Below are 16,420 nucleotides of genomic sequence, written 5' to 3'. Positions count from 1 at the left end.
TTTAACCGGGGTACATTTCGAATTTCATTCGCAGATCTCATTCAACGAAAAAAAGTTCATTGATGTCATAATAACGAGCGTACTATAAATCAGCGCGTCAGAATGATAGCTCATCTGATCGTATTAAAAGCCCCTATCGGGTTTATTAATTTTAAGCTTTCAGTGTTGCTTTCCCGCTCGCCAAACGACGGGACACCATGTAAATATTGACGTGTCCATTTCGACCGAATCCCGGACCACTTTACCGCGACCACTCGAACAAGTCTCGTCAAAGTTGCCGGAGAGTGCCCTCTTTCATAATTCGATGAAACCAATAAATGCGGCAACGAAGTGTAACCGTTCGACAATGTACAAAGCGCCATTATTGTTAGAAATGATAATGGCGTCGGTTATTCTTTGATATAACGTAAATGTATTACTGTATTTCGATATAGCTTTGTTGGCGTCCATGTTATGTTGAGTTTCATTCAATTTTATCGGGAAACAACAAACATAATTGGTAATTGCTTTCTGATTATATATTTATGATACGCTGGGTTTGATTTAAATTTTTGATGCTCACTATTTGGGCTTAATAATTACTGACACTGTGTTTAATTTTTTTTTGAATATACTATATAATAACGTCATATGGTAAGGTCAAAATGTCTCAATGTTGCCGCATCAACTCTGAGTCTTATCATATTTTGACTTTGATATACAGCACAATTCTAATCTAAATAAAATAATAAAACAAAAGTATTATCTAATATAATTTATTTTAACATTATAATACATACAATGCATATATTATCGAACAAATTAAAATTACAATTAATAAAATACAGCTACAATAATTTATAGGTTAAAGTTGTTTTATAATATTTACATTTCACTCTTTTCCACACTAGTAACAGGTCAATTGAAAAGTCCCCGATCTGACACGTAGCTGGCGCTATTAGTATTAAATTTGTGGCGATCGCCACGACCCTTTAGGCCACCACGTTTTCATCAACAAGTACAAAGGTTGGCAACGCCGGTGGATTGGTACCATGCAGTTCCAGGGTATAAAAGACCATCACGACGACGTCTCGCCCTCTTCTCTTTTCTCCATCCCCCTGTAATAGTACCACTTCCACAGCGCTACCGTACTTCCTCTACCTAACCTAATATCCTGTCAATTCTCCCGTCGACCACATGTATCACTCAATATCGAAATAAACAAGTGATTATCAAACCAGTGTCTTTCAGTTCTCGTGCAAATTCGTTCCAAAAATAGTAGTGAGTGTTCTGACATATAATCGCAGCGGCAGCCACACATTTCGACCGACTGACCAACCCGACGAACATTCCTACAATTAATCCATTTGTTTTTTAGTTAGGCCTAACACTCAAAAGATGCGTGTATATATTTGACAGCGGTCGGATCATTAGTTTGTGAATTACAGCATTTTGAGTGAAGTAACAATAACAAGAGTTTATTGTGAAAAAAATTTATAAAAAGGATTTTCGCGTGTTGCTAAAATATAGCTTTTTGAAGGGAAAAAATACAGTTGAAGCAAAAACTTGGCTTGATGCCGAGTTTCCTGACACTGTTACAGGAAAATGAACCATCTAGTATAGGTATGGTAAGTTTAGACGTGGTGAAATGAGCACCGAAGACGGTGAACACAGTGGACGCCCAAAGAGGTTGTTACCGACGAAAATATTTTAAAAAAATAACAATAACATTAAATGATCTTGAATGATCGTAAAATGAAATTGAATGAAATATCAGACACTCTAAAGATATCAACTGAACGTGTACATCATATCATTCACGATTATTTGGGTATGAGAAAGCTCTGTGTAAAGTGGGTGCCGCTCGAGTTCACTTTTGACCAAAAACAACCACGAGTTGATGATTTGAAGCATTGTTTGAATATGATCAAGCGTAATAAACCCGAGTTTTTGCATCGATATGTGACGTCATTTCGTCCATCATTTTACTCCGAAGTCCAGTCGACAGACATCCGGGTAGACTGCACGCGATGAACCCGCTCCAAAGCGCGGGAAAACGCAACAGTCGGCTGGCAAGGTTATGGCGTCTGTATTTTGGGATGCGCATGAAATAATTTTCATAGACTACCTTAAAAAGAGAAGGAGCATCAACAGCGACTCTTACATAAAATTATACTTCTATTTTTTAACGTGACGTGTTTAATGTAACGAAATCACTTCATAGTGGTAATTTATCGATAAAAGTCCAAGTAAAATTCTTGAAACTAATTATTGATGAACAATCCTAAAATAAAAAGGCAGCCCTGATATTCCTCCTGCTGATAGATAATGTTACATTATCATCTGTAATTTACCTTAAACTCTTATGAAACTTACAAACAAATAGATCGAACAAAGAAATCGATAGAAACGAAAATTATCTCACATCGTATATCGATCTGGGTATTTTAGCAGGAAGATCGACTTTAAACTACCACCATAATTATAAAAGAACGGGAAACGCTTCCCGTAACAGTTGTAAAATTTAATTGATCCCTCAACGATACGATGAGGACCAATAGGGAGGCGTCTTTTCGGCTGTTTACAACTTTTGTCGGTTCAAGCCCGCGAGGTTAAACTGTTAAGGTGATTTTGCGAAGGGAAGTTTGTTCTTGATCGTTACTCCACAGTCAGCCGAAGGCCACTTCGTCGATTGGCAGGTGTTATAGCGCGTCGTTTGCAGTGTTTTCGGTAAACGAAACTGCTCTAGCTCGGGGGAATCCTTTCAAAATCCGTTCGAAACCGTCGATTGTACTAAATATATTCTGTAGGCTTTGATATCTTCGAAAATATTTAAATTTCTGAATATAAGTAAGAGTAAGATGTTTTCTTACATTATCGAGCATTATCTTTTTATTAATGTTATTTGTCTTAGTAGTCTGACAATCTGCTTAGTGGGCAATAATAATTTATTATAGCGATTATCTACATCGGATGTAGAAATCATGTCATTAAGTAATATCCAATATTTTATTTTAAATCGTGCTTTTAACTCTGTAGCGACTTTGATGCATGTCGAATTTTACATCGTAGAATAACGGTGAACAAAGTACCCAGAAATATAATCCCAGATGCTGAACATGGGCGGGGTCGCTGTTGGCGACAACTAGAACACGATAACGAATAATTGGCAACCCCGAGACGTTTATCTGGGATGTTATTGAAGGGTATTTCGGTCATTCAGTGCTGAACCCTCGTTTGGTTTAGACGTGCCACCATCGACTACCCAAGCCTCGTCACCAGGTAACACTGCTGCCACCTGTTTTATTTATTTTGTATTTTCTATATTTTTATATTGCCAATAAATAACGATCACATAATGTAAACCCACTGTTTCATTACGTTTTACCTCCATTCACCGAGCCATCTAATTTACTCTAAAACTCTATATATAACAATTGATTAGATTGGCTGACCTGAAATGTTTTAGTCGAAGCAATTCGACATGTTTTGTGTTTAAGTGATTAGCAAGCACTTTGGAGTGCTCTAAGATTCGAAGTATTTATCACAAACACCATAGATAAATAGAGATTTAACTTCATAGGATATTTTGGGGAAATGCTTCGCGACGTCCAACATGTAGCTGTTGCTACTTTTTTGGTGCAAAGTGATTCAGGAATTACATAGTGCTTAAATTTTATTTCTCATTTAAGAACATTTTTCTTAAAGTGAATTAAAAATTTAATAATCACCTAGAGGGGGTTTATTTCATTAAAGGAAAAAAACTGTGTAATTATCCGAATACATATATTGGCTTAAGGCTACTTAATCAAGATAATCTGGAATTTTTTTTTGGTCTATTAGGGCTCATTGATTAAAGAATTTACATTCTTCTGCTAGCATGTTTGAAAAATCATTTAAAGCGCTCATAAGTTAATTTTTTTCATCTCATTTGCCTTTAGGAAATTGTGAAGATAATTAATTCTCATACTAACGGAGGATGTATTACCAGGAGTTGAGAAATTGCAACTTCACTTTATACCTTCAATTGCAAATGTTCCTATATGAACAAACGTCAGTAGTTCTTTGAGGTATCCTTTTTATTTTATCTCACGACATTGCCACATTTTCTGTCAAACAACTTTAAAAAAAATTAATTTTAAACCTTTTAATTGTACACTATTTAATGATCTTCCAGATAGAATGTTAAAAATAATGTGCACCATATACTTTTGGATAAAACAGAATTTTAACAGAGAAAGTCCCAAAGTCTGCTTTCAGTGTACGAAAATATAAAGCCAAAACTCTAATAGATCCTATTAAATTGATGGTATTAAACAAATAAGAAAAAAGGAAAAAACAGAAGAGATAATTTTAATTGGTTCCAAAGCCCTTTGTTTATGATAATATTTATATTTAATAGATATATTTATTTTTACAGTATATTTATATTTTATAAATAATTTGCAGTTTTACAGATAATATTTATTTCATTCACTGAATTTTATTTAATAACTTTATTTCAGAAATTAAGTTGATCTTTATTTAAATTTTATTTGTTAGTTAAGCCTGACGCCAGGACTGTCACGTGCCAAACTTTATCAAAGAGCCAATCAAATGTATTCACAGCAAAATGTTTTTCTTACAGGTGCCTATAATGAATATTTAAATTGAGCAATTAAATTACTTGAATGACTGATTTAACCCCATCTGGGTGTCGGGCAAAGCAAAATTTTTCTCCAGGGCCCCTATTGAGTTTTCTCCGTATTACTTCATGATAAACACTCTAAATTCTTATAGGATGTGTCTGGTAAGAAAATAAGATGTTTCTGGGGACACGTCTTGGAGCCACCATATTGCCAGAGACATGGGGAAATAATAATGGATAAAACTGTGCGAACATTTCATAAATTTGAAACCTAATATATTAATATCCAATAAATAATAAGTAGATACAATAGAAGCTTAATACAAAAAAGCACATAATGGCGAAACACCTTTTATACCCCATCCGTTATTGACTATTAGATAACAATCCCCCCTCTAAAGCGGCAGCTCGGGTAATAAAACCGTTCTAAGTTCAATGGTTTCGGGTCAGGGGGCGCTCGAATTTGGGGAATAATAATTATGAAGGGACCAATATAAACTTAAACAACAAAGATGATTATGGAGAATATAACTGGAAAGTCGAAGCCTGTTATAGTTTGCGGTAGGTTAGAACGTTAAGCCTTAATTTGAACCTAGACGTTACCGTTGCTGTCGTTATTATTGTTGCCGTTATTTGGAGACGTCGTGACTGATAAAAAAAAGGAATTACGACTGGAGTCAATTTCCTTTAACGTAAAGATTTGGGAATTAAATGCCAATTACTCTAATATTACTACAAGAGTAAATTGTGTTATTGTTAGTGTAATATATTTATAATAAAGGCATACTATTATATATTTATTATTTCCATCAGCTTCAATAAGGTAAAAGTGTTGTATTTTAAATTTCGGTATCGTTATGAACAAGATAAGTCACCAGGTAGCTATTTTAGTTGTGTATATAGTCTGTTCAAAGTTTTTTTATAAACGAACATCGTAAATGTTAAAACATCGCAATGTTGTCGCTCAATCAACTCGTAGTTTAGTTTAGTTTGGCTTTGACATAGAACAAAATTCTAATCTAAATAAGATAATTGAAAAAAAATGTTATGAAAGATAATTTATTTTAACATTACAATACGTCTAATACATATATTATAGAAAAACCTAAAGTTACAATTAAGAACACAAGTATAATAGTTTGTAGGTTAGAGTTGTTTTATTTACATTGAACTCTTTTTCACATCATCCATGAGGGGATGCTTGGATGCCTAATCCATCTAATTAATGATTATATATCAATGTAATGTATTTTACTTTCATTCGAGATTATATTAACTTTTTTACGTTTAGATCTTGTTTCCTTCGATGGTGTGTTTATTTGTCAAGCCATCTTGGTATCACTGTATATTTTATTTATTCTTCTATTATCTGTGTACATCATTATACCTAAAATTATTCACTGAATTCTATCTAATACATTTACCATATCTACAAAGCAGTTAGTATTCATTCTCTCTTCCTACATTCTAACTTAATGTTTAATTCTGAACAATTACCATCATATCTGTGCACACAAATATTTCACTCCCTACAATACCATTTTATACAGTTATATTCTATTAATTATGTGCATACCTTTAGTTGTCTCCACTCTCATCACCCTGTCTCATTATCATATATACTGAAAATTTTCTTTAATCACTTTCACTTTCCGATTCACTGTCCAATTCAATCGCTAAACTGTTAATTTCTAATATCTCTAAAACATGTTCATGATTGCATCATTTATCAATTACTTCGTCTGTATGTCTTATCGAGTTCATCCAAATCGAAGGTGTTATGGTTGACAATGCTTCCTTCCACATATCCAAACAGTTCTTGATGGAATATCCTTCTCCACGAGCATGTCTATTATAATAAGTCTTTGCTACTCCTCATATCAACTTGATTGGATTGGATATACAGTGATAGGGACGAATTCGTAATACTATGGGGCCATATTGATTAGCGATCTGATCTACTGTACATCTTTTTGTGGGTGTTTTTGTGCAAAAAGTTAATTACAACTAGCACAATGAAACATTTCATTTCATGCAATTTCAAATAATTCAGTTTGTAATATAGTCTCTTCAAAACTCAATTCATGTTTTGAAAGCTATTCTTTCATTACAGCCTCTGTTGATGCTGCTGTTGGGATTTTTTCCACCGGTGTGCTATGATGTGGTGCATTGTCCATAATAATAACTAATGGTTGCTCCAGGTTTTTTTAACAATTGGTTCTCAAACCATAACAAAGACATGTTATGGTTCATTTCTCATTGGTAGTCGCCCTTGGACTTGAAGGAAAACACTAATTTCGCTTCAGAAATAAAAGTTTCTGATTCCCTACACGAATAACATATATCTGCAATTATTTATTAATAAATATAATGACCACAAAACCTAATAGAATGCTACTGTAACTTTTACCTTTTTCCATCAATTTTTGTTCTCTTTACACTTTTTTTGTTGCTATTTTGCCAAGAATACCCCAAAGAACCATTTTGAAATATTCAAGTTTCATCAGCATACACAAATTCAAATAATTTATCTTCCTTGGCCTTACTGTATGCCTTTAAAAATTGAATTCTTTTTAAGGCAATGTCTGGAAGTTCCATTAAACCTCTCCAAGGGTTACCTTTACACCATTTAAATGCTATGCCCTGTAAGAGGGTATGGAAGGATGTCTTACATCCTTCAAAAAGCTGCATGTCCCTAATTATTTTATCTATACTTTTCAGACAGACATTTTTCCCTAAAATAATTTTATTAAATTATTTTTATATCCATAAAATAGTTTGTGTACTTTTCATTAAAGCCGCAATCAATTTGTGACCATGATTCTCTATTGTTTTCGGCATTTTCAAACGTAGTGATATCATATATTACGGACCGATTTAAAATTTACCAAAATAATCAAAGCGGTAAAATAACGTTTGTCGGTTTTTAACCTGTAGTAATAATAACTAATTTTTCGAATAATTTTACTTACGTCTGACAACCGGCTGTGGTCCAAAATTCTTTAAACCAATAGTGTTAAGAGGTTTTAACTCTTACCTATAAATTATCGTGGCTGTATAACTAACTGAAGTTTTTAGATATACTATAATATTAAAATAAGTTATATTTGATAACATTTTTGTTCAATTACTTAATTTAGATTAGAATTTTCTTGTATGTCAAACTCATGACATTGATGCGGCAACATTGCGATGTTTTGACGTCGCAAATTTCCATTAGCCATAGATAAAAAAAACTTTGAATAGACTATATATCAGGTATTCATATTATATGGTCTATTCCCTGTTTATCATTGTTATAAATTAGACATCACCCTATTGCATTTCAGCACATTCGCTGCTATATCATTCATCATTAGTGTAAAGTTTTTACCCCCGTTAGTATCGGGATTGAAACAACCCTTGCGCGTATTCGACGTCGAAAATATAGTTTCGAAATTATACAGTGTCGATTGACGTTCTGCTCACGCTGATTGCTGATTAATCAGACCGTGCGGGCATTAACGATCTAATTTGCAACGGAATCAACATCGCCGGTATAGTCCGACGAATCGTATTCTGAGGGCGCACTCTATACGCAAATAAACAAATTTAAATATAGTGAAGTGACGTCGTTTTGCTGTTGTCGGGTCGAGAGCTGGTCAAATGACGTCGTTGAGAGCGTAGAAAACGCGGGAAATGGTAGCTGTAAACCGTTTTTATGACATTTGCGGAGTTTATTTGGGAAAATGGTGTACTCTGTGACAATTACTGTTCACTGTATTTCGAGAAGTTTATTTACGCAAAAGCTAACCTAACTTTTTTAAATAAAATATATTTAGGCTGGATGGTGAATGTTTCTATGAGGATAAAAATTTACAAACCTTTATTTAGGCTTTATTCTGTTGAAATTTATCTCACGTTCAGGTAATGGTGTTAGTCACTAATGTCCACTACTAATCTTACTTTTTATCATTTTCAAAATACATTCCAGCATGTTTAGCGCTGCCTTTTAATGCATTGAAATGTGGAGAAACTGCATTCGTAAATCCAATAGTCGTAGATTGTTTAAAACGGATTTTATGAAGAAAAATTGGTATAATATGTGTTAATCCAAATATCTCCATACTTTTCTGCAGTTCCTTGATAGTTTGAGTTGGGTTTCCGTTAATTAAGTCATGCAATTCATTGTCATTGAACTTTTTCTGGCTGTTCTGTATCATTGGAATCAAAATAACTATTTTTAAATTATTGAAATCAAACAACTGGAATAAGATGATGCAGCAGAGGCATTAGTTTCTAAAACCATTTGAAGGGCATCGGCAGTCGAAAATAAAATTATTTTGCTCCATTATTAGTGTCTGTATACACTAAATATCGTAATAATACTTAATATAAAGAGTTATTATTATTATAATATGTTCACATGAACAATGGAGTACAGCCACCCTTCATTGATTTCAATATGTGATTACTGTTATCGATGTTTTAAACGTGGTTAATTTGACGCTTACGACGAGAATGTGCAGCTATTACTCTATAACTTTTCATGAAACATGCAAGAAAAATATATAAAATTGTTGAAAATAACACCAAAAAACTATTTTTAATTGCTTGTAGAACATGGGAAATATTCAAAAGCTTAGATATTCTCTCTCGTATTAATTGAAACCAAGAAACACTGAAAGCCGTTTTCAGCTAAATTTATGACGAATGTTGCAGTACTCTCTCGAGACTGTTTCTATTTCTTGTATGAAGAGACAGTCTTATTCTTAAGATTTAAAATACTAACAGGTGAAGCGAAAAATTACTTTAAATAACTTAAAGAATAAGTGGCTAATATTATGCCCTTGGAAGGAATGGATTTGGAATTTACATAAGCAGTTTCATTACATTACATTATTCTATCGCTTGACATTCTTCATATTATTGACACCTTAAACACAACTATTTTGATACTATAGAGATTAATGAAAGTAAAGTGAATTTAAAGGATTACTCTACTGTGCAAACTATGTGTTATATATTACATATATTACACAAATGCAAAAATATTGGATAAGCTTCTTGAAGTAGAAATGCCATTTCAAACAAAGGTAAAAGTAGTGAAATATTTTTTGTAACTATATAGTTTCTATTAATAAGCCTGGAGTAACAAGCTTTTACAGAAGAAACCATATTGTAGATTTGCTTGCGAAATTCAGTAATATATTAGCATTTCTTTGTATAAACAAGCAATCACTTTGTATATACTTTTATTGGCAAATTGATTTTTAGTGGAATAAGAATGGTTTTAAAAAAATATTGGCTACTGTCATAGCATCAGTATCTGCTTTGTTAAAAATTTAAAAGCAGTACTACTTTATGCGAATACACCAAACTTTGAACTGTGCCTTTCACAATATTGATACAAATGAAGCAAGATCAAAAAGACATTATTTAAAATATATACTAAAAGAAAGGACTACTGAACATCAAAAAAATAAATAAACTCAAATGAAAATATATATTGGATGAAGCTTGGTGAAGCAGTTATCAGATTCAAAACAAAGATATATTGAAATATGTTTCATAACAACATTGTTTTTAATAATAAACCTGAAGAAGCAGGTTTCCAGAGAACAAAGCATATTGTAGTTACAACTGAAGAATTTAATAATTCATTAGAATTTCTTTGTATAAACAAGCAAATGCTTTGTATATACTTTTATTAGCTAAATTGGGTTTTTGTGGAATAGGAATGGTTTTAAAAAAATATTGGCTACTGCTATAGCATCAGTATCAGCATTGTTAAAAAATTAAAAGCAGTACTGCTTATGCGGATACAATAAACTTTAAACTATGCGTTTCACAATATTGATACAAATGAATCAAGATCAAAAACACGTTATTTAGAATATATACTAAAAGAAAGGACTACTGAACATCATCATATATATTGGATGAAGCTTGGTGAAGCAAATATGAGATTTAAAACAAAGATATATTGAGATATGTTTTATAATAACATTGTTTTTAATAATAAACCCGAAGAAGCAGGTTTCCAGAGAACAAAGCATATTGTAGTTACAATTGCAGTATTTAAAAATACACTAGCATTTCTTTGTTTAAACTAGCAAATGCTCTGTATATATTTTTATTGGCATATTGGATTTTATTATAATAATTATGCTCTAAAATAAAGTGTCGGATATTTCCATAATCATCTATCTGAATTGTTAAAAAATTAAAAACAATAACATTTTATGCGACTGTAACAAATATGAAACTTCTGGACTTGACACATAAATTAACAATATAAAAATAAATAATTTTAGTTACGATACCTTCTGATTAAATCGAGATACGCAGAGGAAACACAAACACTACATATATATCGTTCCTGTTGATCACCTTTCGTATAACTGATAAAGTTATTAGTTTTTCTGGAAAATCGGGACGTTTGGGAAAAGGCGTCATGGTGGCGGGCGCCATCCGGGACCCGCGCCTGCGAAATTGAGATGCCCACTTTGCTGGCCAAGAAGACAAGAAACGGTTTCCCGTTTTGTATTGTCGGCGGGTTACGATGGATTATTTTTAGGTGATGCATGGGAACTTGTCATCTGCCGGAAATAGAATATAGTAAATATAGTATTCTAGTAACAATAGTTACATGTATAGTTCTGTGATTTATCAGAAAATAATGTATGTTAATACTAAAATACTTGAAATCACAGCTGGAAGGTTTGTGTTAATATTAAAACCATATTTTCAGTAATAGGCTAGATAACTACTTTTGAAAGACCACTTTATCACAACCTTATGTATTTACTTTACACGGAATAAATGTCATTTCTACAAAAATAATCGAAATTAAAGAAAAATTGACGTTTGAAATTAAGAAATTTTATATGCGCTCTAAAACGTCCCAAATCTGCGCGTGACGTAGCTGTTTTGGTCGAAATGAACGGGTTGGGGGGTACAGGTCTTAGTTATAGATTATTTTAATAATTATGTGTTATAGTTAAACATTCCATCGTGTATCGGTGTTATCAGGGCCCCTAATGTAACTGTCGAATGTTCGTCTGGTCGTTCAGAATGTGTGGCTGTCGATGCGGCCGTTTACAGGAACACTCATTACTATTTTGTGGAAGGAATTCGCACGAGAACTGAAAACACTAGTTGAAGAAATACTTGTTTATTTCGATTTATTCTTCTGTTTACAGCACTAAAGAAGTTTGTTAATTAAATTTGTTAGTACGAGGTAAATAGATGAATCTTTAGTTAATTATAGACCTCCTAATAATAATGAGCATATTTTTGATGGTGTAGTTATCTTTCATCGACAAAAATATGTTATTTTCTTTAAAGTATAATAAAGTGAACTGAACAAGAACTAAAATGAAAGGTTGGTGTAATATAGATATTTGAGACATAAAACATATGTCTTATATTATATTTGAGTACAGACAAAATGTTTCTAAAACTTGTATATATATTTTAATTTCATCTCGTAGTATAAAATATAGTGAAAATATAATTTATAATAATATCTAGTACGCAAAAATAAATTTAATATCGTTATAATAATATAATAGAGTAGACTCAGACTATTGATTCAAAATCTTCAACATTTATCTGGAAATTTTCTTGATGCCTGCCATGTTTATTTTCAATTTATCTGATATCTAAACCATATCCGAAATAAAATATTTTTTATTAATATATTTGTTTTTAATATTGCGTATTTATGTCATATTATTTATTCGGGAATGCCATTATACTTCTAATAAAAATACTCACAAAATAACATATAGAATACGCAGACAACATTTTTTAAACAAATTGTTTTGTTTGAATCAAATATACAGATCAGTTTTATGCTTGCCGAGTTTCACAAATTATAGGTATTTCCATAATACGTTGTTGTAATTAGCTAAGATCATATCCTTTTTCTACTTTTGAAACAGAATATCAGAAAATAAAAAATCCTCTCTATGTTCTTGATATTTAAATACTATGGAACCAACCAGTGATTAATTTTATGAAGAATGGTGTACACAGATAGTAGCAGAAGAAATAAAATATGCAGTGATACCGTGATGAGTTGACAAGTAAACACGCCATCGAAGGAAACAAGAACTAAACATAAAAAGGTAAATCGATGCGGCCGTTTACAGGAACACTCATTACTATTTTGTGGAAGGAATTCGCACGAGAACTGAAAACACTAGTTGAAGAAATACTTGTTTATTTCGATTTATAATTGATACATGTGGTCGAAAGGAGAATGGACAGGATATTAGATTAGGTAAAGGAAATACCGTGGCACTGTGGCGGCTGTACTGTTACAAAGAGGTAGAGAAAAAAAAAGAGGGCGAGACGTCGTCGTGGTGGTCTTTTAATGCCGGTAACCGCATGGAACCAATTCACCAGCGTTGCTAACCTTTGACTTTGATGTAGGTGAATGCGTGATGGTCTAAAGAGTTGTAGCGGTCGCTACATCATTCCCTTACTAGTGGAGCTATCGTGGAATGTATCTCCATGTGATTCAGGTTCCGGAATGCACCCGCAATTAATCGGCTAGAGACTGCTTATGAGATGGGGATCCCAACCTGAGCGAGGAGTTTTACAGGATCAGATGCCAACGAAGTTGTAGCAGGTCGTTGTTCGTCTTGGGGCGTTACGATTTGTGTGGTTTTAGTCCTGCGTTAGTCTCGTGGGATAACGTCGACCATGGATGTTGATGGGTTCCGTTCTTTGTGAAGTCCTTCCATGTACGTGTCAAGCACGTGTCGAGTGGCTTATGTTCAGCTGGTTTACCTGTTAGGCACTTTGATCACGTCGGGGACACCAATTGTAGTAATGTTCGTCTGGTCGATCGGAATGTGTGGCTGTCGATGCAGTCGTTTATCGGAACATTCACTACTATTTTGTGAAAGGAATTTGCACGATAACTGAAAACACTGGTTGAAAAAATACTTGTTTATTTTGATTTATTATTGATACATGTGGTCGACGGTACCAATCCACCAGCGTTGCCAAACTTTGACTTTGATGTAGGTGAATGCGTGTTGCTCTAAGGGTTGTAGCGACCGCTACATCACTATATATCGCTAAGATCCCCTAAAAAGTTGTTTAATTCCGTTCCAAGGCAGAAAACTATTGCATGACCGAAGCCCTCCAGTATAATTTGAACATTTGTATATTCACAGCAATAATTTCACTCTAATGGATGTATTTAGAGCCTGACGGGTAACATAATTTTTAAACACATTGAACAATACTTACGCACGCACCATTTATGAACCAAATGTTGTCACTGAAGCAAGGTAAAGGAAAAGAAAATAAGCAGATATCTAGCTGTGCTAAGTTGTGTGTTAAGGTACTATTAACCACTCTTAAAAAAGCCATTAAATAGTCAGAGATTTTCAGAGAGTCAGAGAAGAGTCAGGAATTGACTGCGTCTGGAATCAGTTACTTCGAACAGGAACGAGATAAGATCCAGCAAAAAGATCAAGAGTAAAGATAGCTTTCCACTAAGGTGCGTTAGAGAGGCAAGTATTTATACTATTAAATATTAAATTCATGCAATTTTATTGAAGGAACTTACTTTTACGATGTCGCAGCTGTATCTAATATAGACATTGACAACAGGGGAATATAGAGAGGTACAAAACATATCAGGAAACACGTCAAGAACGCCTTTATATATGCTCTATTGGAAGTTAAATTTAGAGAATGTATGAAAGCAGTGAGTAGCTTTTTACATATAAATATTATTTAACACACTTATTTCCGAGAAACCTGTTAGTCGGGGAGGTATCCATAGAAAACGCAGAGATAGTCTAAGGGATGTAAGTGATCCATTCATATACTTTCAAGAGGCATAGGATTTAAGTTGTGTAAATATAAATCGCGAATAGGCCTAATATGTAACTTTAAGACATTGTTTTTAAAATAATACATTTTTTAAATGAATATAATAAAATTAAGGAAGATTTTTTATTTCAATTTATGTATCAAGAGTGATACAGACATTTCAAAACAGAATATTAGGCCACTCTTGGCAAAACGTCAATAAAGAGTGTAAAAACAATAGAAGTTGATGGAAAAAATAAAAGTTAAAATAAGATAAGTTTTGTTACTTATAATGTTTTAAATAATTCATTACATGTGTGTGTGTGTGTTTGTGTCTTATCAGTGTTTTATCACTCCTTATATAAATAATATAAATCTAATATAAATTAAAGTCTGTGCTTTATGTAATTTACTCCTTTTTAGAATCAAGTCTAGAAAGAAATACGTGAAATGAGTGAAGGAGATATGAAAGAAACATTGTCTATAATAATACCTTTACTTTAACTAAACTCCATCAGATAAACGGAAAAAGAAATTGACACATGGTGGAATCATTAACAAGTGTTCGATACATTATAAATTAGCAATTTGATAATTAATGCAAGAGTGATATTAATGGTGAAAAGAGCTGAATGAAACTGTTTGTGCTCTTTCATAGTCTCTTCTGTTTCATTGTGGGCTTATGGTGATAATTGCCAACACAGAGTTACAAGAGCAGAAACAACTAAAGTGACTATACAATGTTTTCTTATATAGTGTAGTATATAATATGTTTAGTATATACCTGAGCATTACTTTAGAATTTATGAGGAGGTAATTAATATTAACTGTTTGGAGATATGGCAAATGAACTTTAGCGACCTTGAGGCATGTCGAATTTTACATCATGGAATAACGTTCAACAAAAGTACCCAGAAATATAATCCCAGATGTTGAAAACGGGCGGCGGAGTGCCAGCAGCGATGACTAGAACATGATAACCAACAGCTGGCAACCCCGAGACGTTTATCTGGGATGTTATTGAAGGGTATTTCGATCATTTAGTACCCGACCATCGTTTGGTTTAGACGTGCCACTATCGACTACCCAAGCCTCGTCACCAGGTAACACCGCTGCCATCCGTTTTAGCTATTTTGTATTTTCAACCATTTTGTATTACTTCAATAAATAACGGTCACATAATATAAACACCACTGTTTCATTTCGTTTCACCTCCATTCATTGAAACCCTAAAGAACTAGTTATGATATCTAATATTATAAATTATACAGGCAGAAAAATAAGAAACTCAGGACAAATTTATATGAGATATTAAAATGACCCAACAAGGAAAAACAGGAACGAAAGAAACAAGAACTAAACGTAAGAAGGTAAATATGATCTCTAATGAAAATAAATTACATTACTTGTATATACAGTTGTTAATCAGGTAGATAGATTTCGAGGATATGCCACTAGTAAAAAAACTTGCCTCCACCTTATAGGTGATATGGAAAATAAGCTCAATGTAAATATAATTAAACAACCATAACTTACGAACTATTGTAGCTCTTTAACCTTCTTCCTACTTTGAGTTTTGGAAATATATGCATTAGATGTTCTACAATATTAAAGTAAATTAAATTTGATAACGTTTTTTGTTTGATTATTTTATTTATATTAGTATTTTGTTACGTTAGAGTGAAAATAAATCAAAATTTAATTTGGTGTGGCAACATTGTATAAATTTTGGTGACGTGCATTGGCTTTTATATCACGTATCGGATGGCCGATTTGTCAAGCAGAGTCAGCTAAATCTTTGGATACATTTCGATGGTGGAATAAACTGGAAGTATCATGTTAGACAAAAAGCAGAGCAGATTAGACTCAAAGTGAAGCAACTGTACTGCAGAAAGGTTTATTAGTCAATCATAAAACCAATTTGGAGTAAATATTGAGTTGCACTAAAACATCAAACCAATTAGTATCACAACGCACCCAAAACAATGTTCTACC

At 32.9% G+C, this 16,420-nt stretch overlaps 1 protein-coding gene across 5 annotated transcripts in view; it reads right to left on the bottom strand.

Annotated features, from left to right (window-relative positions):
• Positions 1–11,050, bottom strand: part of LOC143196094 (uncharacterized) — a 127,675-nt gene extending 116,625 nt beyond the window's left edge. For all 5 annotated transcript variants that reach the window (XM_076403685.1, XM_076403681.1, XM_076403683.1 and 2 more), the window contains exon 1: positions 10,912–11,050. The gene's annotated coding sequence lies outside the window, so the exon portion shown is untranslated. The remainder of the gene's footprint in view (positions 1–10,911) is intronic.
• Between the last annotated feature and the right edge of the window lie 5,370 nt (positions 11,051–16,420).

Source organism: Rhynchophorus ferrugineus, unplaced genomic scaffold (genome assembly GCF_030347505.1).
Source record: "Rhynchophorus ferrugineus isolate W39M unplaced genomic scaffold, kcgeb_rfMv2 rfM4, whole genome shotgun sequence".
Taxonomy (NCBI): Eukaryota; Metazoa; Arthropoda; class Insecta; order Coleoptera; family Curculionidae; genus Rhynchophorus; species Rhynchophorus ferrugineus.
Note: the sequence above shows the minus strand (reverse complement) of the source record. Positions and strands in the feature narration are given on the sequence as shown.